The sequence below is a fragment of the Vulpes vulpes genome, chromosome 1, assembly GCF_048418805.1.
Source record: "Vulpes vulpes isolate BD-2025 chromosome 1, VulVul3, whole genome shotgun sequence".
Taxonomy (NCBI): domain Eukaryota; kingdom Metazoa; phylum Chordata; class Mammalia; order Carnivora; family Canidae; genus Vulpes; species Vulpes vulpes.
The window spans coordinates 30,127,833-30,150,430 of NC_132780.1; the positions used below are offsets into that span (position 1 = coordinate 30,127,833).

Genomic DNA, 22,598 nt, shown 5'->3' on the forward strand with positions numbered 1-22,598 from the left:
GTTTTATGATCCCCACGTTAAGCACATTTGACACAGCTATTTAAATATTTCAGACAATCCCACATTTGCAGCACCCGTAGGACTATATAACTGGGAAGACTTTCATTGTAAAGGTTTTTTATTTTACTTTAGGGCATCTGACATTTTTTCTCTGGGCTCTACTGTCCTTGGAGACAAAGGGAATTAGTTATTCATTAGTGCTTGGGGGTTATTTGTTATTGTTGGTCAGAAAAAGCAGAATAATATCAACAAAGGACACTAACTAATTGGGATTAAAAACCTCTTTTGTATAACTTAAGGCTGGTGTCTTTTGTAAAGACCTGGTTTAAAAAAAATAACATATTGTGTGAACCTGGGAGGTCTAGAAACTAGTGTACTTTAAATAATACATCAGGTTTTATTTTGATATTTTTTACTCTTTGTGGTTTGCTAATTCAATTGGTTTTAACTTAGAGCTTGGGTTAGAGCTTGATTCCTCAGTGGGTCAGCTAGCTTCATATTTTCCCCTCACTGCCACATTATAAATTTGAAAACCCTGCCTCTGATTTAAAATGTTACTTTCCTATATCATTCCTTCACTTACGTTTATTTGTAGGCAGACAATGAAAAAAAATCTGCTAACACCAGCGAGTTAACTGGGTTGAATGTTGTCATGTCAGCACTGCAGCAAGCATAGCAATTGGGGTCTCGCACTTTTGGAGAGATGCAGTTGATATATTAGCTAATGAAAGTTGGGGCAAAATACTTGGTTACTTTTTTTTTCCACTTCTGCTTTTTAATCATTTATATTTCCTTGCACTTCTAATGTGGCTTCCTGCAGAATTAGAGCAAATAAAGTTAATATTCCATAACAGGTTCCAAAAATAACCAAACCAGTCAGAGACCAAAGGCATTATCCCAGTTGAGGTAGCCAGAATTTTCATTTTGTCTCGCCAACAAGGCAGGTGAAACAGTTGTTTACTTTTGTTTACTCTTTGGGCTCCACAGGCTACATTTTGTGTGGTTTATTGATACAGCATGTAAATCAAATTGATGATGGATTTCCAAGTATTACTGAATGGCAGGAATGGTTTGTTCCAGTTATAAAAGTGGTTTGTTAGTCTTCACAACATACCACCTTTAAAAGAATGTATTCCATTAGCATTCCCCATCCCCTAGACGTATGTCAGATACTGTGGGACAGCATGCTGGAATGTACCATCCACTAATCACCTGTAGCATTTTCTTAAACTGTTAAATAACAACAGTTTTGGACTCACACCGAGCTTTGTAGTTCATAAAATTGCATGTTGATGGTCTCCTATGATTTGATCAGAGGTTCCATCCCAAGAGGCTGGGCAAATGTGATTGGTCCCATTTTAGGGATTGAGAGACTGAGGCTCAGTTTGCTGGAGGTCTCATTCTCCATGTGCTGTGTGCTTTGTGGGTTGACTCTGAGTGAGACTCCACAGTCTGAGAGCTCCTGTTATAGGAGTTCTGAGAAACCTTGTACCTTCTCTCCCTTAGAGTTTACGGTTGCTGCCATTCCAGAATGAGCGTGCCTGTAAAACTGTCTACTGTTCAGCTGCTGTCTCTCCATCCACAAACTGAAGAAACGGGCCCTTTGCTCCTGTTTTGGAAAACTGTACTGGACAATTTCCAATAACAGGCCTTTCTGAGCAGGTGTGGCATGTCTACCTGGGGAGGAATCAGGCTGTCTTACACAAAGACCACCCGAGTGACATCAGAATGTGCAGGAGTAGCTTTGCACGTCTCTGGTCTCTGTTTATGATGTCTTTAGACCCGGGCAAGAGGATAGGATGAATGTGAATAGATTCACTATTTCTGATCCATCAAGTTTTAAGGATACAATGGATGATGACTTGTATTTAATGCCTGTTTTTATGGCTGCCTTATTTGAATAATGAAGCAAATAGAAGGCCTTTAATTGGCTCTGACATAATAAACAAGTTAAAAAATAAGATTTGTTCTGTAGAAGCTTACTAGTCAAGGCTAGGCTGAGGCCAGCAACATTAGGATCCTTGGGGAGCCAGTGAGAAATGCACAGTCTCAGGGCCACCCCAGGCTGACCTATTCAGGTCATGTTGTTTAACAAGATCCCCGGCACAAGGCCAGTTTCATGGCCATGTGAGCAGTGACTATGCTCAGAAGGAGTGCCCTGTGCTTGGGGTTTAATGCTCTGTGATTGTTGTCTTGATCTTCTTACTGATTTTATCTTCAAATCTGTGTATTGTAAGTGAAATCTGATGGGCCGCTGGAGTATGTGTTGGGTGCTTGGGGTCTCAGTTTATCTGTGATCCCCTCATCCTGCTAGGGTAGCTCCTAGCTCCTCTGTCCCAGCCCAGTATCTACTGCTGTCCTCTGCCTCCAGTGGGGACCTGGGCATGAGTGTGAGGAGGTCAGGGTTGGGTGCATGTGCTCTGTGAGTCCAGAGCACATGGGAGGCTCTGGGCACCTTTGAGGGTCTGTACTTACCCTATGAGTATCCCTGTGTGGAAGGAGCCCAGGGGTAAATAGCAAATTAAAACAAAACAAAACAAAACAAAACAAAAAACCATCATGACCCATCATGAGGGAGACCAGAGAAGAATGGAAAATGATTTTTTTCCTGCTTTTTGACCAAGGGACCCAACATTTGCATTTGGATTGATCCCTGCAAATATGTAGCTGACTTTGTAAATGCAGACTGAAATTTGAGAAGCACTGGTGTCTGAGGAAGAGGGTGGACTCTGGATTCAGAAGACCCACACTCCAGTTCAAGTGTTGCTGGTATGTGATCTTCCCTGCCTTGGTTTCTTCGTGTATGAAATGGGGAGGGTGTAATGTTTTATCCCTTTTTCCAAATGGGCAGGGTCCAGGTGAAGGGGAGACCTGGCTACATGTTCTTGAGTAGGAGTGTATACAGGGTGTTTCTCATCTTTGGCTTTGGCTTCATGATGCTGATGAGCAGAGCTGAACATTATTGGTGGAGGTAGGGGGCAGGGCTCCAAATGGAAAAGAAGACTTCAAACTGGTCTTCAAATCCATGTTGGTGGGTAGAAAGTGAGGGTCAAGATGCTGAGGCAGGCAAGTTCTGGGGATCTTGGGTAGAGAGAGGGCGAGCTTCAGAGAACTTGTGAGCTAATGCAGTGGCTTTCCAGGTGGCCACCCAGTTATGTAGCCATGGCAGATGATGCACATGACATGGTAGAGCAGAAAATGGTGTTTGTTTTTTAAATTAGATGGCAAGTGTGAGAGTACATTTTATACTGTCAAATGCCAGAGGTGTGTCAAGTACTATTGCTCCCTGATTGTAAGTCAGCACAGTGCGGTGTGGGTCTCCATAAACCTCAGCAACTGCTGCTGAGCAAGATGGTCCTGTCCTGTTACTCTATTCATGTGACCTGTCCCTTGCAGTAAAGACTTACAGTGAGTCATAACTCCCAAGTCTGGGCAGTATGGAAAGCTACTTGCTCTGTAGATATGGAACCCTGAATGCTCTCTATTTTCAGTTTGCTTCAAAGGTAAGACAGAAAAAATTTAAATTATAATAAACCACAGTAAACAGACATGGTTGTGAAATAACAAATTTTAAAAGCTTATCTTTCACTGAGAGATTTTACTTTAGGGTGATCCTATAATTTATTATCCAAACCAGGACACTTTCAAGAGTGAAATGGGGCCCTATTAATAATTATGCCCAGGACTATCCTGGATGAATTGAAATGTAGGGCCACCCTACATTTAGGGAAAAGTTTAATTGCATTTAGATTCAGAATCTTACCCTGCTGTTTTAAGGTAAAGTTGTCTAACTGACTTGACAATATTAGACCCATAGAAGTTAATAGCAAAATTTTTTTCTTGGGGCCGTTGAGTGATTATTAGTATATTATTAAGTAGTATACATTTGTTCCTGGTTATTGCAGGGTTGGAAATAAACAAGCTAGCACTTTCTATTTATTACCGTTCTTAGCTTTACATAACTTATTTTAATCCTTCCAAACCTTATGAAGTATTTCCTTGAAAACATACGAAAAGAGAGGCTTAGAAAAAACAAGAGACTTGACCAACAACATGTGGGGATTTTAACCTATGTCTCATTGACTTACTTCAGAGCCCAGCATACTTCTGTAGGACATTGTTCTGTAGGACATTGTTTTGTCTTTTGGTATGGGATTTGGTGGAAAAACTAGGTTCTTGGCAGTTGAGAATGATATCCTGAAAGACACAGAGTATGGCTACCGTAATTATTACTATGTGTGATGATGTTGTGTCTGGTATATATATTTATTTTGAAAAGTACAATGAGTTGAAGCAGAAAAACCACTGACACATTGTTGCAGGTGCTTGTGTCACTTTGTGTTAAAAGTGTCCCTCCTCAGTTGCTTAAGACAGTGAGTGGCTTTGGCAGCAATCAGGTAGAGAATGGGATGTAAAAAAGAAAGATACAGTAATGGCTAACTTTGGAGCCCTTCCTCTGGGCCAGCTGCTGCGTTAAACAGAGCTACTGGGCTACACAACTAGGATGCTATCTGGAAGGCCTTCCATGATGGCCCTGGAGCTCAGAATTCCCTTAATTCTCCTAATGACCCCATGTGTCTTTAGATCATGAAACTAAGGCTTAGAGAGATGAAGTAACTTGGCAGCAGTCACATGGCTAGTATGTGGTAAAGCTGGAAAGGGAATGCAGTTTCTGTCTGACCCTGGGGTCTCGTGTCTTAACGGTCCTGCTGCTGTGTTCTGTCAGAATGTGGCAGGGAGCCAAGCTAGAGATGGGGACTTTCTGCTGCAGGAACACTGGTTCACCAAGTACCTTATTCAAGACTCTTTGGGTTGTAGGTAACTGTAACCCACTGTGCTAATTTATGTAAAATGGAATTTGTTATAAGGAGTCAAGAGTGTTTCATGGTGCCCCAGGACAGGATGGACAACCAGATCTTTTGAAGGACTGTAAGGACAAGATACTTTCCTATGCTTTTTCTCCATAGGCAATATGATCTTTTATTTCTGCTTTTCTGGTACACATCACTTCATTTTTCTCCCTACAAATTGCTTTTCTCTTTTTCTTAGTATCTGTATCTGTATTAGGGTTCTGTGGCGAAACAATAGGATATTTATTTATGCGTGTGTGTGTGTGTGTGTGTGTGTGTGTGTGAGTGTATATACATATATGCATATGATACTTATATAAGATTTATTATCAGGAGTTGGCTTATTTGTTTATACGGTGGGAAATCCCAAGACCTGCAGTTGTCAAGCTGGAGACCCAGGACGGCCCATGGTTTAGTTCTATTCTGAGTCCAAAGGCCTGAGAACCAGGAATGATGATGGTATAAGTCCAGTGCAAAAACCGACAGGCTTGAGACCCAGAAAGAGCCGATATTTCAGTTTGACTCTGAAGGCCAGAAAAGATTGACATCCTACCTCTAGGTAGCGAGGCAGGAAAAGTTCCCCTTTCCTTGGGGCGGGGGGCGGGGGGGCATTTTCAGGCTTTCAACTGATTGGATGAGGTCCATCCATTCTGGGGAGGACACTCTGCTTAACTGAGTCTACCTGTTCAGAATATTAATGTCATTCAGAAACACCCTCACAGACATTCCCAGAGTAATGTTTGACCAAATATCTGGATACCCTGTGGGTCAATCAAGTTGACACACAAAATTAACCATCACAGTATCCATGGCTTCAACATGGTTCTGTTCGCCAGGCCTAAGCATGTAATGTACTCAGAACTACTGTGCTACAAGTCAACTGGGTGTAGTGTCCCTCTATCCGATTTTCACATTCTTTGGAAAGAGTCTGATTGGTCCAATGTGTGTCAGATCCAGTTCATCCCATTAAGGTGTGAGGGTGGAACCTCATAGAATAAACATGAGTCTTACCTGCTCAGAAAAGGGCAGTGTGGATTGGGTGACACCTGAGACTTAGTGCCCCATATAAAGGTGATTTTGGGGATATGTTTTAAATAACAGTGGCATTTCCAAAGTTATCCCAGAAATCATAGAGAATTTTAGGAGTATGGTCAGTAGCAGAAGTTAATTCTAGGAAGTTAATTTTTTAAACTTATTTACCACTGAACCGTATAGATTGTGGTGCTTTGCATCAGTGTTTGAGGGGTAGCCACTACATTTTATAAGATAATTTTTTTTAAGGTAATGCAGATATTCATTTTGGGATGTGAGAATTAAGAAGGAGCATTTAGTGGATAGTCCATTAAATCTTTAGGTTTGTTTTGCATTTAGAGTTTAGTGAAGGGGAGGCTTGCCAGGATTCAGGTACACAGAACAATGATTTCTGTTAGAAACCACATTGAACAACAAAGCAGTTAGAAGAATTTTGGCTGTCAGATTTAAAGGTTTTCAGCATAAAAAAAATTTTTCAGCATAGTTGTCTTCTTGTTGGATTATATAATCAAAGAGCATTGTGATTTGTTTTTTGTTTTTGCTTATTTAGAGAGAGACAGTGCGTGATGGGAGGTGGGGTTGAGGGGCAGAAGTAGTGGAGAGAGAGAATCCCAAGCAGGCTGCATGCTTAGCACAGAGTCTGAAGTGGGGCTTAATCTCATGACCCTGAGATCATGACCTGAGCCAAAATCAAGAGCCGAATGCTCAACTGCCTGAGCCACCCAGACACCTCAAAGAGCACTGTGATTTGAATATTCCCGGCTTTTATACCAGATTTTAATAGGAATGTATAAGACACAAAATACATAAAATTAATCAGTGAGTTATATTTTTAAAAGTTGGGGTTCATGGATTGAGTGTTAAAAACATTTTTTACGTATTTGGCTCAGCTAATTTTCCTATTCATCTAGAAAAAATTATGTACAATTATCTATTTTATTTTATAGCAGGTAGATTCTTATCTCCTAAGGCTCATATTTTCTATAATAACCATCCCTTGAGCGTGTGCTGAATATAGTGACTTGTTCATAACAAAGATGATGAAATGTCACTTCTGTTATCAGATTACAAAAGATATGACTTCTGTCTCTGTGAGACTCTGCTGCCTCCTTGGTTTGTGTTCTTTGATAAAACAGGCTGCCATGTTAGAAAAGGCCCATGTGGCAGTAACTAAGAGAGGGATCTGACCAGTCCTGAGCAACCAAAGGCCTCAGTCCAACAGCCTTCCAGAAAATGAATTTTGCCAACAACCACATAAGCATTAAAGCAGATCTTTCCCAGTTGAACCTTCAGATGAAGCTCTAGCTCTAGCTGACACCTTGATGATGGTCCAGGGAGGGACCCCAATCAGATGACCCACTCAGCCATGCTCACTTTTCTGACTCACAGAAACTGAGCTCAAATGGTTGACTCTTGACCAACACAGGTTTGAGTTGTGCAGGTCCATTTAAAGATTTTTTGCAGGGCAGCCCAGGTGGCTCAGCGGTTTAGTGCTGCCTTCAGCCCAGGGCGTGATCTTGGAGACCCGGGATTGAATCTCATGTCAGGCTTCCTGCATGGAGCCTGCTTCTCCCTCTGCCTGTGTCTCTGCCTCTCTATCTGTTTCTCGAATGAATAAATAAAATCTTTAAAAAAAATTAAGATTTTTTTGCAATACAATGTTGTAAATGTATTTTCTCTTCCTTACATGTTTCTTAATGGTATGTTGTTTTCTCTAGCTTATGTTATTATAAGGACACAGTATATAATATATATATATAACATATATATATAATATATCTATCTATCTATATCATACAAATGTGATTTCATCAACTGTTTTGTTATTGGTAAGGCTTTTTTTGGTCCATAGTAGGCTGATTAGTGGTTAAGTTTTGAGGGAGTCAGAAGTTAAATATGCAGATTTTTGACTGTGCAGGGCATTAACACTCCTAACCTTTGCATTGTTCAAGAGTCAACTATACATGTGTTGCTTTAAGGCGCAATTTGGTGGTATTTTGTGACGGAGCAATAGATACCTAATACAGTTATAGTCTTGGCTTTTCTCTCTTTCTGGGCATACTATTTCCTAGTATGAGGCAACATCTAGGAGTAGGAGAGTAGGAACTAATCTCTGTCAAAGGGCTATGATATGCCAGACATGGTGATTGACTTTGAGATTCAGGAAAGCCAATTTGTAAAGCCCTTATGTGACTTTCACTTGGCTGAAGTGAGCAACACTCAGAGAATTGAAATTATTTGCCCATGTTGACATGACTCATAAGAGGCAGAACTGGGGTTTGAATGCTGGTCTACCTTACTCTCGTGCTTGTATTCCTTCCATGCATCTGACTAACTCCTGTAAGCCATGACAAACACCAATGTGGCATTTCTGCCTAGCAAAAAGGATTACATAAAGCCCATTCATCTTTAAGCATTCATCACATACCTTCTGTGCTGCTTTCCAGGTTTCACTCTTTCTTTCTTCTGTGTAATATGTTTCTACCAGATACCTTTTTGCTGTTCTCATCTTTCTCTCCATCTATACCTGTGCTTCACAGCCCTGTTTTTTTTTTTTTAAGATTTTATTTATTCATGAGAGACACAGAGGGAGGCAGAGGCATAGGCAGAGTGAGAAGCAGACTCCCTGTGGGGACTCGATCCCAGGACCCCAGAATCACACCCTGAGCTGAAGGCAGACAGACACTCAGTCACTGAGCTACCCAGGTGCCCTCTGTTTTTTTTTTTTTTTTTTAAGATTTATTTATTTATTTTGGAGATAGAGAAGGAGTATGAAAGGGTGAGTATGGGGAGAGGCAGAGGGAGAGAATCTCAAGCAGATTCCCCACTGAGTGTGGAGCTCAGTCCCAGGATCCTGAATCATGACCTGAGCTAAAATCATGAGTTGAATGCTTAACTGACTGAGTCACCCAGGTGCCCCAACATCCCTGTTTTTTTTTTTTTTTATTGTCCTCTTTATTATTCTCAAACAAAATTCATAGACAGTATTATTTATCTATGCATGTGATTTTAAAAAGTCAATATAATTTCATAACTGAAATACAAGGGGAAAAAAGGAACATGATTTATAACAAATATGGATTTAAATATGAGAGTATTGGAGTATATTCCAGGAGACATAAGGAAAGAGTTAGGTAAGCTTGCACCTACATGTGGATTTAGCTAAAATTCTGATGAATCAGAATTGTACTTGTTGTAGTGGTGGCTCAGATGTCTAGTTGCTTTGCTTTCAGTGATATGATTCTATGAAATGGTAGAAAATACTTTATGATATTTCTATGAAAACAATCAGTTTTCCTTTGATTTGTACAATTAACTTCATTTTAGATAATTTAGCATAAAGAGGAATCGTGAAAATAAAATGGACTTAGGTTGTAAACTCAGATAATTATAAACAGGTTTTTACCTACATGAATAATCTGGTGAGATACTTGAAAATCATGTAGGATGTGAGTAATTTGTTGTGTGTAGGACTATGTGCCATCCCTGCCTTTCCCACTGAATGCCACTAACAGTGATAACCCCGAATGCCCTGGAATTTCCAAATGTCTCCCTGGGGCAGTGTCCTCCAAACCCACTGATCTAAATCAAAATGTGCTTTCAGTAAAAGAGCTGGTCAACTGACTAAAGTATTACAACTTCCAGAGGTGTTGGTGTTTTAACTGGCCTGAAACCCTAAGACAAAGAAGGACACAGTAGAATTAGTAGGGGTAGGAAGATGGCAAGGTGAGGGGTGAAGAGGATCCCCTTTTACAACCCTTAAACTACATGGCCTAATGTCCTCTTTATATTTCTGATTCTAGCCTTTCTTCCTATATCCTTTTTCTTTAGGTTCCATATACACTTCATGACAAATTAGATGTCTTTCTAAGTCAAATTCTTTTTTAAAAATTCTGATTTTAAGTGCTTCTCTGTGTCAATCACTTGATATTTTCTGAGCATTGACTTTAACCAAGCTGTTATTGTGCTTAGCTACTAGGGGATCAAAGGTAACTGAGGTGTAGCCTGAATTCTCAGTAGATTTGTGATTGTAGCTTAATCCAACACACATTTACAGGGCAAGTCACAATTCCAGTCATGTGTACGCACAACCACATACACACACACCTAAGTATATGCTTCCAGGGAGCTCACAATCAAATGAAGAAAGAAAAGAAGAAATTTTAAAAAGCAATAAGTTTTATAAATAACAGTTCACTAAAAATAGTAAGTGAATTTTACAGTAACATACATACATTAAGCCTGTAAAATGATATGTATTATATATGCTACTTGATGCATATTATATATCATGTACATTTATTATTATATACAATATATTGCCATTTATATGTAAAAGCATTTATTAAATTGGTAAGCAAAAGTGCCCAGAGGTAAGTTTTCCTCCACTACTCTTATAATTAGAAATGTAACTTCAAACATAGACACTTTTATTTTATTTTTAAAAATATTTTATTTATTTTATTCATGAGGGACACACACAGAGAGAAAGGGGGGGCAGGCAGAGACACAGGCAGAGGGAGAAGCAAGCTCCATGCAGGAAGCCTGACGTGGGACTCGAACCCCGGTCTCCAGGATCATGCCCTGGGCTGAAGGCGGTGCTAAACCGCTGAGCCACCAGAGCTGCCCAAACATAGACACTTTTAGATGGAGTCTTTTAGAGTTGGAAGCTCAGTGGGGCTGGAAGATGAAAAGAAAGAAGTTACCAGAACCCAGAAGCTGGGTGGAGGAGCTTGTGGACCTGGGACCTAGACCTTTGAGGAGGTGTTGCCCAACTGGTGTTGGTACTTTGGAGAGCTAGGATGAACTGCCTTCCAGTGGCTCTTCCAGAATCAAACCAACAAGTATGGGCTCTTACTCTCTGGGAAAGCATCATGGAGGATCCTGGAGTATGGTATACAGATGTCAAATCAATAGCAATTCTCAAAACAGAAGTCATGGATTAGATCTAAATACAGGATTTAAATAAAGGAGGATCTTCCCTGCTTTTGTTCTTGTTCTTAAATTGCCTACAATAATTGCGTGAGTTAGAGCTAGGCAATACATGAAACCATCCTATTGAATTCCTTGCAAAATGCTTGTATCAAATGAAGCTTGTATGTTTGAAACGTATTTAGAATAAGGCTAGAGAAATAAAGCAAAGTGAGACCATGTAACCTCCTTCTCATATTTCTTTATAGTCTTACTCAAATTTGGAAGAATAATGATATCTAGTATTCACATAGCACGTGGTACATATTATTTTATGTACTTGATTTCTCATTTTAAAATATATGTTAATAAGTCATATTATCTCATTTGAGTTGCCATAAAACTCAAGGAGGTGAGTACCATCATGCGAGTTGTTACCATTATTATTCCTCCCATTTTCTGGATGAGGAAACTGAGGTATGGTTGAATAACTTTCTTAAGGTCACAGAGCTGGTAAGTGACAGAGCCAGGATATAAACCAGCCAGTTTGGCTCCAGAGCACATGCTCTTAACCACTAAGGCATATTGGCTGTGTGCCTGTTTTGAAACCTGTGTTCTTTTTTATTTATGGGTGGGCAGATGGATGAATAACAAATCAATTTGTTTATTCTGGTGTAGTAGATTGTGGATTAGGAGAAGGAAGCTCAAAACCTCAGTATTTTGCCAGCTTTTCTTAGAGATTTAAGAGTCACCTTAGCAGTCTGGACTGTTTGTAAAATGAAGAGGTTGAATGAAATAATTTTGCTGACTCCTTTCTAACTATCATTGTTTCTGGTTTGTAAGGATTCTGATGACCTTCCAGGAACTGGGAGCTAGAGCTGATCCCTGACCTTCAGGGTGAGGTAGCAATCAGTTTCCTACCAAGGGTCAAATATAGACTTGGAAGTTGTGGTGCTGGTGATGCTATATTGATGGTTAACTAGCCAGGAAGTGTCAAGGACAAAGATTAAGCACTTATTTTCTTCAGACATGTGAACACTGTGGTGTTGGCTGTTGTTTGAATTCCCCACCTTTTAAAATTTTTTTTGCTTAATTTACATTTTTCTGCATCCAGAAATCAATCTTGCCAGGAACTTGCAAAGCACTACTTAGAAGTCATTTCATCTCTGGGGATTTAGCCAAGAGAGGATGGTCCCTTCTTCTAGCTTTCTTTGCTCCCAGGAGTTGTCTGCTTTCTCAGTTTATTGATAGCCCAGTTGTAGGCTCATCTTTGATCTGAAAACTGGAAATCTGGAATCTAGAGACCAGAAAATACCCAGGAGCTAGAAAAGTCTAGCTGAAATACTGCCAGCTTAGAAAGGTGATGAGCTTAAAACACTCTCTCCTGAGGTTAAGAAGGGAACATGGGTATGGGTGGGGTGGGTATTACATGGGGGGACAGCTTTTCTCTTATTCTCAAAGCAGTGACATTCTCTTTCATGCTCATTCTCCTATTTTCCTTCCCATTCCTCTTCTCTCACCCACATTTTCCGAGCCTTGATTTTTACGAAAGATTTGAGTCCTCAAAGCCATTGCATAAATGGGTCATCTTGTAGCACAGAGCACTTATTAGCAGTTTTATAGAATTTATGGGTTTAGAGTCAAAAGTGATTTTAAATTAGGTGCCGAGTATTGCCAAATGTCTCAATTGTGTTATTTTCGGTAAATTTAGAACAAAAGAGTAATGTTGGCTCATGTTCAGTAGTAAAGTTGAATATATACTTCATTTGTTTTCGGAAAAATTCTTTATAATCTTCAAAATGAGTATGAATTTATTTTAACATTTGTAATATTTGTAGTGAAGTAACTGTGCATCATTATCATAATGGGTAATATTCATCCCATAAACAATCAAGAACCACAGGATTGAATAGGGAAGGGGTGTGTGTGTGCATCTCCATGTGCATAGGTGCATGTGTAAACAAGGGCCTTGTAGATGTGTGTGCTAGCTAGCATGAGCAGTGAGAAACAGTGGTATCTTGATAGGGGACACAGATGGGCTAATTCTAATTTCATGGCAGTAGAAGAAAGAAGCAGAGGCACTTTAATGTATCTTTGGGTTTGTGCTGCCTCTTCTTAGGTCTTGTGCTGTTTCAAAATTGAGCTGGAGGGTTCCAGAATTGAGCTGGAGGGTCCCAGAAAATGTTGTTAGAGTTGTATGGAGCCATGAGAGGGGTGCATCTGAGACACTCTATTTTGCACAATCAGTTATAGAGAGTTTAAGACAAGGAGTTGGTGTGGATCTTTCTGCACAAGCCAGGCAGCTAATTCTCCTAGTGACAGATAAAGAACCAGGTGAATGTGTTTTGGTAAAGTCTTCTGAATCCAGCCAAACTTCTGAGCTTATCACCTCTGGCGGTTCTTGTTTAAATGTGTAGTCTTTAGAAGGGGAACATTCATAGTTTGGATAATATGGGTAATGGAGTAGCGTGATGGATGTCTCATCTGATGCCTCACCGTATAACACCACCTGGTCTCTGTATGCACATATTTGGCCTTGGTCTGTGGCCAGTTGTTATCGCTGAATTGTATTTGTGTAGAAGAGTTCTTATGATTTAATTTAGAAATTAAGTTTCAAGCAGCACAAGTGAAAACATTTTTCACTTGTAGAATTGAAGCATTAGAGGTCATTGTGGCTCAGCCCATGCCTTTCCAGAAGTCCATATACAGAGGCTGTGCATAACATAGTGTAGTGGGTAAGGGTGCAGCTCAGGAGTGCGATGGGTCTCAGATGAATCCAAACCCTCCTTCTGATCACCTCTGGGGTCTTGAACAAGTGACTTACCTTCTCTGAGGGTAAGGTATTTTTTCTCACCTCACAGAAATATAAAATAAATAAATAAATAAATGGAGTAACATATATCCAGAATTAGGAGAATGATATTTGGTATATACAAAATGCTCATACAGTAAGTAACATAGTAGGAGGTTAAGCAAAGTAAACAACAGACTTTAAACTGGATACCCAGGTCTTTTCCTTGTCATCTCTCACAGTATGTAAACTCTTTGAAGGCAGAAGATTGTTATTTCATGAAGTATTCGAGAGCATACCGAGTGCCTGCATGAACAAGAGAGAATAACTGCACTCACCTTATGTTCCAGTGGGAGTAGCAGTCAACAGTTCATACCTAAGATGTATTTTCATGGGCTCTTAAGTGCTATAGAGAGAAATAAAGCAGAATAATGGGGTTCAGAAGGAGGGGAAGAATATTTTAGAAAGACTGTCCAGAGAAGGCTTCTCTGACTTGAGTGAGGAGTAAGTCATCTGAAGATCTAAGGGAAAGTGTTCCTGGAGGAGGTAAAAGCAATAGAAGTCCTAATGTGATTCTAGTACAGCCAGATCACTTGGATCCTCATAGACTGAAGTAGAGAGTTCAGAGATTTCAAGTGTGATGGGACTCCTTAAAGGGTTTTAGGTAAAGGATTGATATTATCTAACTTACATTTTAAAAAGGAAGTTCTGGTTACTTTGTTGAGAATAGAATGAGTGGGAGGGCCAGAGTGGAAACAGGAAAACCATTAGTGTATTGCAGTGAGCGAGATAGATGGTATAGAGGTTTAGATTCAGGATAAATTTTGAAGGTAGAGCCAACAGGACTTACCAAAGGATTAGATGTGGTGATAAGAAACAGAGGAATCAAAAGTTGTGGGGTTTGGCCTGCACATGTATTGAATGGCAGTACCATTTCCTGGGGTGGAGAAATCAGGGCTTAGGGGTAGGAGATCAGGATTTTGTTTTGAACATACTATATTTGGGATACCTATTCATCCTCAAAGTGAGGTTGTCAAGTACATAATTGGATATACATATCTGGAGCTCCAGAATGAAGTGGGAGCTGGAGTTAGAAATGTAGGAGTTAACAGTATAGTTTGATGTCGGGGGGCTGCAAGGGAACACCCAGGGAGAGAGTGAGGATGGAGAAATTGACCAAGAACTGAGCCAGAGGGCAATCAGCATTGGAGGCTAAGAAGTCGAAGAAACAGAGAAGCTGTAGCCAGAGAGGCAGGAGGAAAAGTAGGATGGAAGAGATCTGGGAAACCAAGTGAATGAAATGTTTCAGGAAAGAGGACGTGATCCACTCAACCACATGTTGCTAGGAGGTCAGGTAAGATGAAGCCTGAAAATTCTCTATTGATTTGGGGAAAACGGAGGTCACTTATTGCCTTTGACAAGAGGACAGAGGCCACACTGTATCTGGCTTGTTCACTGCTCTGCTTCCCATGAAATAGATAGTTCCTGGAATAAGATAGAAGCTTGAAAAACATCTATAGAATGCTGGATGGATGAATGAATGAATTCATTTTCCTCCTTTATTTTAGTCTCAGTAAAATATTTGCTTATTTCATTTATTTTTAAAAGTTTATTTATCTGAGAGAGAAAGTGTGAGCAAGTGGGGGGGAGGGCAGAGAGAGAGGGAGAAGTAGGCTCCCCACCGAGGTGAGCATGGCGCCTGACATGGGACTCAATCCCACGATCCTGAGATCATGACCTGATCCAAAATCAAGAGTCAGGTGCTTAACTGACTGAGCCAACCCAGGCACCCCAATCCTTGCTTATTTTAGAGTTTAGTTTTTAGTCTTAGCAGGGACAAAATCACATGATTGTTACAACACATACACAAGACACCTGCCTTCTGTCACCAGTCTGTAATATTGACCCAACATTCATCTCTCATGTTAATTAATAAAAATGTACAAACTACCACTTTTCTAGACAATGTCCCACATTTACTGTGGGGTCAAGTAGTTAAAGAATAGTGATTGATGATCCTTTAGCATGGCTCTGCCTGCCCTGCATGTCTCTGGGTCTGCAGACTCTGTCTGAGTCACCCAGGGGTTTATCTGTTACCCAAATAGGCTGCTCTGGCTTGAATGTAGAATCCTTTCAATAGAACAGATCAGAGGTTACCACAGACCATTTCAGTCTGGGCCACATAGATCTTTTTGTTTGGTTGCTTTAGATGAAAACCAGCAAGAATGCTCTTGATTGGTTGCAGTGGAAGGGGCCTCACCTAGCAGTTTCCCAAACAGTTCTCTGAGGTACCCTGGGGCACCACAGTGATTCACAGGGAGGCTGTGGGATATTTTAAATTTTTTGAGGAAAACAAATAATCAACATTTGTCAGCTACCCTGTGAATTACTGGCTTCAGGTAGTTCATAGTTTCAGGATTAGATCACTGCATTCCTTTCTAATGATGTCATATCTTTGCAAAGCTGGGCTTTGGGGGTTTACTATCCTTAAAAAGCCAGTACTGTATAAAAATTAAGTGGAGCAGGAAATGGGGTGGCCAAGTTCAAACAGATTCCAAAGTTTGAGAAGCTGTGTAGTGCCAGCAGCATACATATCCCAGGAACAGCTGTGGTTAGTTAAGAATGAAATAAAAACATTGCTTTTCTATCAATTTATGTCTGTTTTTTCCAATGGCTACTAAGTTGTTAGGACAAAAACTTAAGTTGTTCCAATCTACCTATTTCACAGACTGAAGTGTTGGGTATTTATTTCCCTTGACCCAGGGGTGAAAATATGAAAATAGTATTAAAACAACAAGGTGTCCCAAACTGAGAAAATGCCGAGAAGCCCTGGGTTAGGCTCTGGCACATCTGGCAGTGGGTGGGGGAGCTGTTCTTCCGTCTCCAGCTGGGCCTGCCTGCTGATCTGCCTGTCACCTCTCTGCACGCCCCTAGTGCTCTCTCAAGCCTTCCTGTGAGTGAGTGGTTGCATTTGTCAGAATAACAGGTATTGAAGAGCATTCTTTTTTTTTTTTTTTTTTTTTTTAGATTTTATTTATTTATTCATGAGAGACACACACAGAGAGAGATGCATAGAGCATTCTTATGTTGTGCTGAGCTTTTGGCTCCTACTGAGGAAGGGCCCCTTTTCCTTCGCACCCACGTCTGTTCCCTTTCCCTCTTTTCACCCTTGAACCTTGCCCCAGAGCTCCTAAAGCAGGACTACTCTGTCATGTAGTTCAGATTTAGCCCGGGTCTTTCTCTAGTCATTCGCTTCTGTTCTATTTTCCTTTCCAGGACATTGTGTTCTGAGCACCAGACAACTGGTGAACTTTTAGAATATTTATTTTGGTGGGGGGATTTAAGAGAAGAGGGTGAAAGAGATCCATCTTCTTGGGGTCATGAGTCAGTGCCATGTGCTTTAAGACTCTCTGAAAAGGGAATTGTATTTAGCGAAGTTGCACATTTGTGACCACTGACAAAGATGAAAGGCCGGCCGTGAGTTACATGATGTGGCTTTGTCCGTTTTCGTTAGGGGTGTTCCAAGGCTTAGGTGCGTCCAGAGATGTTTCCTTTATCTTTAGTTTTGTGTCTTTCTTTGCTGAGTGGAGGGACCCTCTTGAGTTACTGCCCTGGGCATTGTCACTTCCTTCTTGATCCTGGCCTTCTAGTCTTAGCCTTCAGAGTTGCCCTGAGCAGTGGGAAGGGAGGTATTTTTTTTTTTTTCCCACCACAGAGACGTCTTTCCTCCTCTTTTCTCCATCTTCCCATCCCTACTTTCACTGACCCTTTGATTTCTGTCCCAATCTGTCCTTTTGTCCTCTCTTCCTCCCCTCACTTCTTTCTTCCACTCTTTGATCCCTTTTCATTGATTTCATCACAGTAGACTCCTCAAGCCATATCTCACTCCAAGTGTCCTGAAGGGAAAGAGGTGCTCACATTGGATTGTGAGTGTTAGCCTAGATCTAGATGGAGCACCAGAGCTTGTCGTATTTTCTGTGTTGAACTTGTGGATGGGACACAGATGATCTCTATGAATGAGTCGTACCTTGGGGTGAGTTAATGAGGTTTCCTTTCCCTTACCAGTTTTCCAAAATTCCATAGAATTCAGGAAGTTTAGCCTGTGCTTGCTGCTTGGTGTACACATCTCTAGTTGTAGGACCACATTATCTCCAGAGTGGTGCAGTCCTATAGATATATTATGGTCACCACAAATATGAGCCATAGACTTCATTTAAGATATTTTTTTGTAGATGTATTTAAAAAATTAAAACATCAAATAGTTAAATTAATCTTAATAACATATTTAATTAAATATGTTAATTAAACCAAATATACTCAAACTATTATTCCAACATGTAATCATCATAAAAAGAGATTATTAATGAGATATTTTCCCTATTGAGTCTTTGAAATCCAGCATGTATTTTATACTTAAAGCACATCTTAATGTGGATAAGTCACATTTCTTTTTTTTTTTTAATTTTTTTTTTTTTTTAATTTATGATAGTCACAGAGAGAGAGAGAGAGAGAAAGGCAGAGACATAGGCAGAGGGAGAAGCAGGCTCCATGCACCAGGGGCCCGACGTGGGATTCGATCCCGGGTCTCCAGGATCGCGCCCTGGGCCAAAGGCAGGCGCTAAACTGCTGCACCACCCAGGGATCCTGATAAGTCACATTTCCATTGCTCAAGAGCCACATCTGCTACTGGCCTACTGTATTAGACAGTGAGGCTCCAGGTTGTAAGACATGGAAAGAAAGATTTTAGGCAATGAATGAACCAAAAGTATTTCTTCAGCTGAATGCTGAGTGAATGGAACAAGTACTTGACTAATAAGATGGGCTTGGGAAGGGCCTACATGTTCAATGTCAGTCTTTTAATTACTTTAATCTAGCTTGTCTGCTGGGGCCATAGGGACTTGACCTGAAAGGATAGAAATCTAAGAGTCACCTGCAGTCTTTCTGTGCAACCATCCAGTTCCCCTTTTCCCTTTCTGTTTCCACCTACTGTGCTTAAATTTCCCTACTTCTTGGGAGTCTTGGACTTAAACAGAGATAGAGTAGTCTTATTGGTGAAATTAGCTTAGTAGCTAAGAGGTTGGGTAAGTTTAGATTCCAAAATACATTCTCTTCCTTTTTATACCTTGGTTCACCTGGAGAAGGAGGAGATCTACTTTTGCCTTGAAATTACCAAGTGATATTTTATTCTAGAAAAGCCCAAATGCCAGCACATGTAAGTGATGTATTTTCATGGTTTGCATGTCACAGTTGACAAGATGGTGCTGCCTATCCCCACCCCCCATCTGTGAGTATAGACAAGTTTGAACAGGCCCTGCTTCTTTTTTCTTGGTTAAGCATTATCTTATGTTCTTTGGGTTGCTCTTGCAGAACACCAATACAAGCATAAAGTGAAAGTACCCCCATTTAACTTTGATCTCAGTCTGCCCTGTGGAGGAAGGACTGGAGTGGTGGGGGTAGGGAGTGGCTAAGTTGTCAATAACCAGGAAATAAAATGGAAGTATGGCTTTAATGCCTCCCACGTAAATTTCCCAACCCCTAATTTCTATCTATTTTCTTTCTTATGAAGTGGGGAGTTTGATTAGGTGAGGAATCTCGTGTTCTCCAAAAGAATGTATTCTCTGTTCTTTGTGTGCAGTGGAGAAGGTGGAGGGGGTGCTGATGGTGCTAGTGGTGAATTGAGGACTGTTGGTTCTGTAGTTATCTGGCTTCTCTTAGAAATGTGCGGCCAGGGCAGCCCGGGTGGCTCAGTGGTTTAGCGCCGCCTTCAGTCCAGGGTGTGATCCCGGAGACCCAGGATTGAGTCCCACCCATGTCAAGCTCCCTGCATGGAGCCTGCTTCTCCCTCAGCCTGTGTCTCTGCCTCTCTCTCTCTCTCTCTCTCTCTCTCTCTTTCTGTCTCTATGAATAAATAAATAAAATCTTAAAAAAAAAAGTGCAGCCAGAGACCCTTGGGTCTTATGAAATCTATGGTCCTTCGGTAGTCCTTGTTTCTGGGTTTCTGTGTTTCAGACATTGTTTCAAGTGTTCCTCATCTGTGGTCTTCTAACAGAGAGATGGCAGGGTCTCTGCTGGTGAGAGGCAAAGAAGTACCTAGAATGTTTGGGGAGAGGTTATGTGGCAAAGCAGGGGATAGTTGGGAGATGGCAAACTCACAAGGGTCCATTGGTTTTTGCTGGAGTAAGTTTGTTTGCTGGATGACATCTGGGGCTTTGTGATGGTAAGCTGAAGAACTATGTTTAGTAATAGGATTGGGGAAGTACAGAGGTTGAATTATTACCGCATGTAAGGAATGTTGGAAGGTTGCTTGGATAAAAGAGAAAAGAAAGAAAAGAATCCAAATAATGTTATACTAGGGTAGCCCAGTATTTTGTCTTCAAGTGGCTTCACATTTTTAAAATATATTTACCACTGTAGAGTGATTTTAAAAAATGAACAAATAAAACCTAAAATCACCCCCAAATCCTGCCACTCAAAATCAATAGGCCTGTTTTTCTGTAGTTTCTGTGAGTTCCAAGAGGTGATTTATGAATGAACATGGTCCCCTTGGAAATGAGGTCCTTAGAAGCAAAAGGCCATCTTCTAAAGAAACAAATTCTTGAACCACCATGAATCTTCTTCTTTTTCTCCTTCTTCTTCTTCTTCTTCTTCTTCTTCTTCTTCTTCTTCTTCTTCTTCTTCTTCTTCTCCTTCTTCTCCTTCTTCTCCTTCTTCTTCTTCCTCTTCTTCTTCTTCTTCTTCTTCTTCTTCTTCTTCTTCTTCTTCTTTTTAAAAAGTAAACTGTTTATTTTGGAATAATTTTAGATTTATGGAAAAGTTGCAAAGATAGAGATAAGCTCTGAAAATGGGCCTCCATCACCCACCAGCAGGCCAGCTCACTGACTAAGATGAATGGATTAATAATGAACTTTAGGGTATTTCCTAGTTGCTTCATACTGGCCAGTATTACCTAAATTACCTTATATTGCTTTTAACTAAACTCCAGACTTCATTCAGATTTCATGAGTTCATTGTGGATCATTTATTAGTTTATTGAAGTTATTTTTTAAAGTTTAATACTGTGATACTACTTTATTTATATAAGTAATGCTTATTTTTATCTGAAAACAAAATATATATTTTTTTCATTGTTAGAAATTAGGAAAATATTGAAAAACATAGAAGATAAAATAAAATTAATTGTAGCCCCATCCCTGATCAAGTTTTGTGTTGTGTATTTATGTATGCATTAGCAAATGAGGTTTATTATGTCCACAGTATAGTTGTAAATTGCGTATTTTTCATATGATATTACCTTAGGAGAAATTTATTTAATTAAAAATTTTGACACCAAATGTGTAATTACTCATTCTTCTATTGGTAAATAGCCCTTAGGCTCTTTCTAATTTTGCCTACTGTAAATTATATTTGATATGAAATGTGTTATGTAGATCCTTTACTGCTTCTCTGATGATGTTCTCAGGATAATTTCTAGGATTGGAATTATTGGATCAGTAGGCCTCCCTTATGTATGCTAAGTTATCATCCAGAAACATGGCACCCATTTATATTCCCAAAGTATCCACTGAGATACTCACCTTACTTCATTTGTATTAGCATTGAACATCATAATTTTTAGTCTTTCACACTTTGATAGGTAAAAATTTGGATATCTTAAGTATTCTAATTTACATTTCTCTGTTACTCAAGTTTGGCCAGATAAATATTCACCCATATTTTCTTTGCTTATATAAATTAACATCTTTAATTAAAGTTTTGAATCATCATTAAATTTACATTTACTGAATAGTAGGGTATAAAGATCTAAAAAGACTTTTTTTTACATAGGCCATGTTCCCCAAAACTGTAATTGAATACTGCCTATCTTGCTTTCACTGAACTGTGATGTTCTTTTTTTAAAGGAGTGTCTCTATCTGGGGTCACTTATCTGTTCCAGTGACTTCTCTGTATCTTTGGCCAGTGCCATTATTATTTTACCTTTAGAATTCTTTTATTAAGAGCTTGGGAAAATTCCTTATCTTTTTATTCCAAAATGTTTTAGCTTTTCCGACCATTCCAGATGAACTTTGGAACTTTTTTTAAATAATTTCCAAAGAGGAATATATACTGTCCAGTTTCACTGTAATTGCTTTATATATAATTGCTAGTCTTCTCAATCAGTAAAATGGCATGTTTCTATATTTAGTCTTGTAAAAAATTTTATATTTCTCAAGGTGATTTATAATTTTCTTTAGATAGATCCTATACATTTCTTACTAAAATTACTTTATGCTTTGTTGTTGTTGATGTTGTTGCTACTATGAATGGAATTTTCATTTCTGCATATTTTGTGATTGATTTTTATTGGTAGAGCTTATTACGTAGTGTTTGGACTTTATCTTTCTTTGTACCCTTTGTGTCTAGCACATTATGTGACATGCACTAAATGTTAAATAAATGTTTGGTGAAATGAATAATTGATTTTCATAGATTTACTTTGTTATTCAGTCACTTGAGTTCTTACTTAATTCAGTTAGCCTTTTAGTTTGTAATCTTGGACTTTCTCAGTATACTATCATGTTCTATAAGTAATGATTACTCTGCTACTTTTGATATTTATTTATTTATTTATTTATTTTTAAATTTATTTATTTATGATAGACACACAGAAAGAGAGAGAGAGAGGCAGAGGCACAGGCAGAGGGAGAAGCAGGCTCCATACTGGGAGACCGATGTGGGACTTGATCCCGGGTCTCCAGGATCGCGCCCTGGGCCAAAGGCAGGCACCAAACCGCTGAGCCACCCAGGGATCCCCTACTTTTAATATTTAAATGTTTTGTTTCATATCTTATTGAGATGTCTATATCCCCCCAGGTAATGCTGTTAGCTCTTAGAATATCCAGGCTGGAAAAAAAAGAGAAAAGAATATCCATGCTGATTTGATGTGATGTGAGAGATTGCGTGTATGAAAGTATTTATATTTATATATTTCTTCTGTATTGTTGAATAACATATTTTAATATCTTAGATTTATAATT

General features: G+C 39.6%; 1 protein-coding gene across 6 annotated transcripts in view; it reads left to right on the plus strand.

Annotated features, from left to right (window-relative positions):
- GLIS3 (GLIS family zinc finger 3) overlaps positions 1-22,598 on the plus strand; it is a 598,942-nt gene that overhangs the window by 203,150 nt on the left and 373,194 nt on the right. The gene's annotated exons all lie outside the window — the stretch shown is intronic.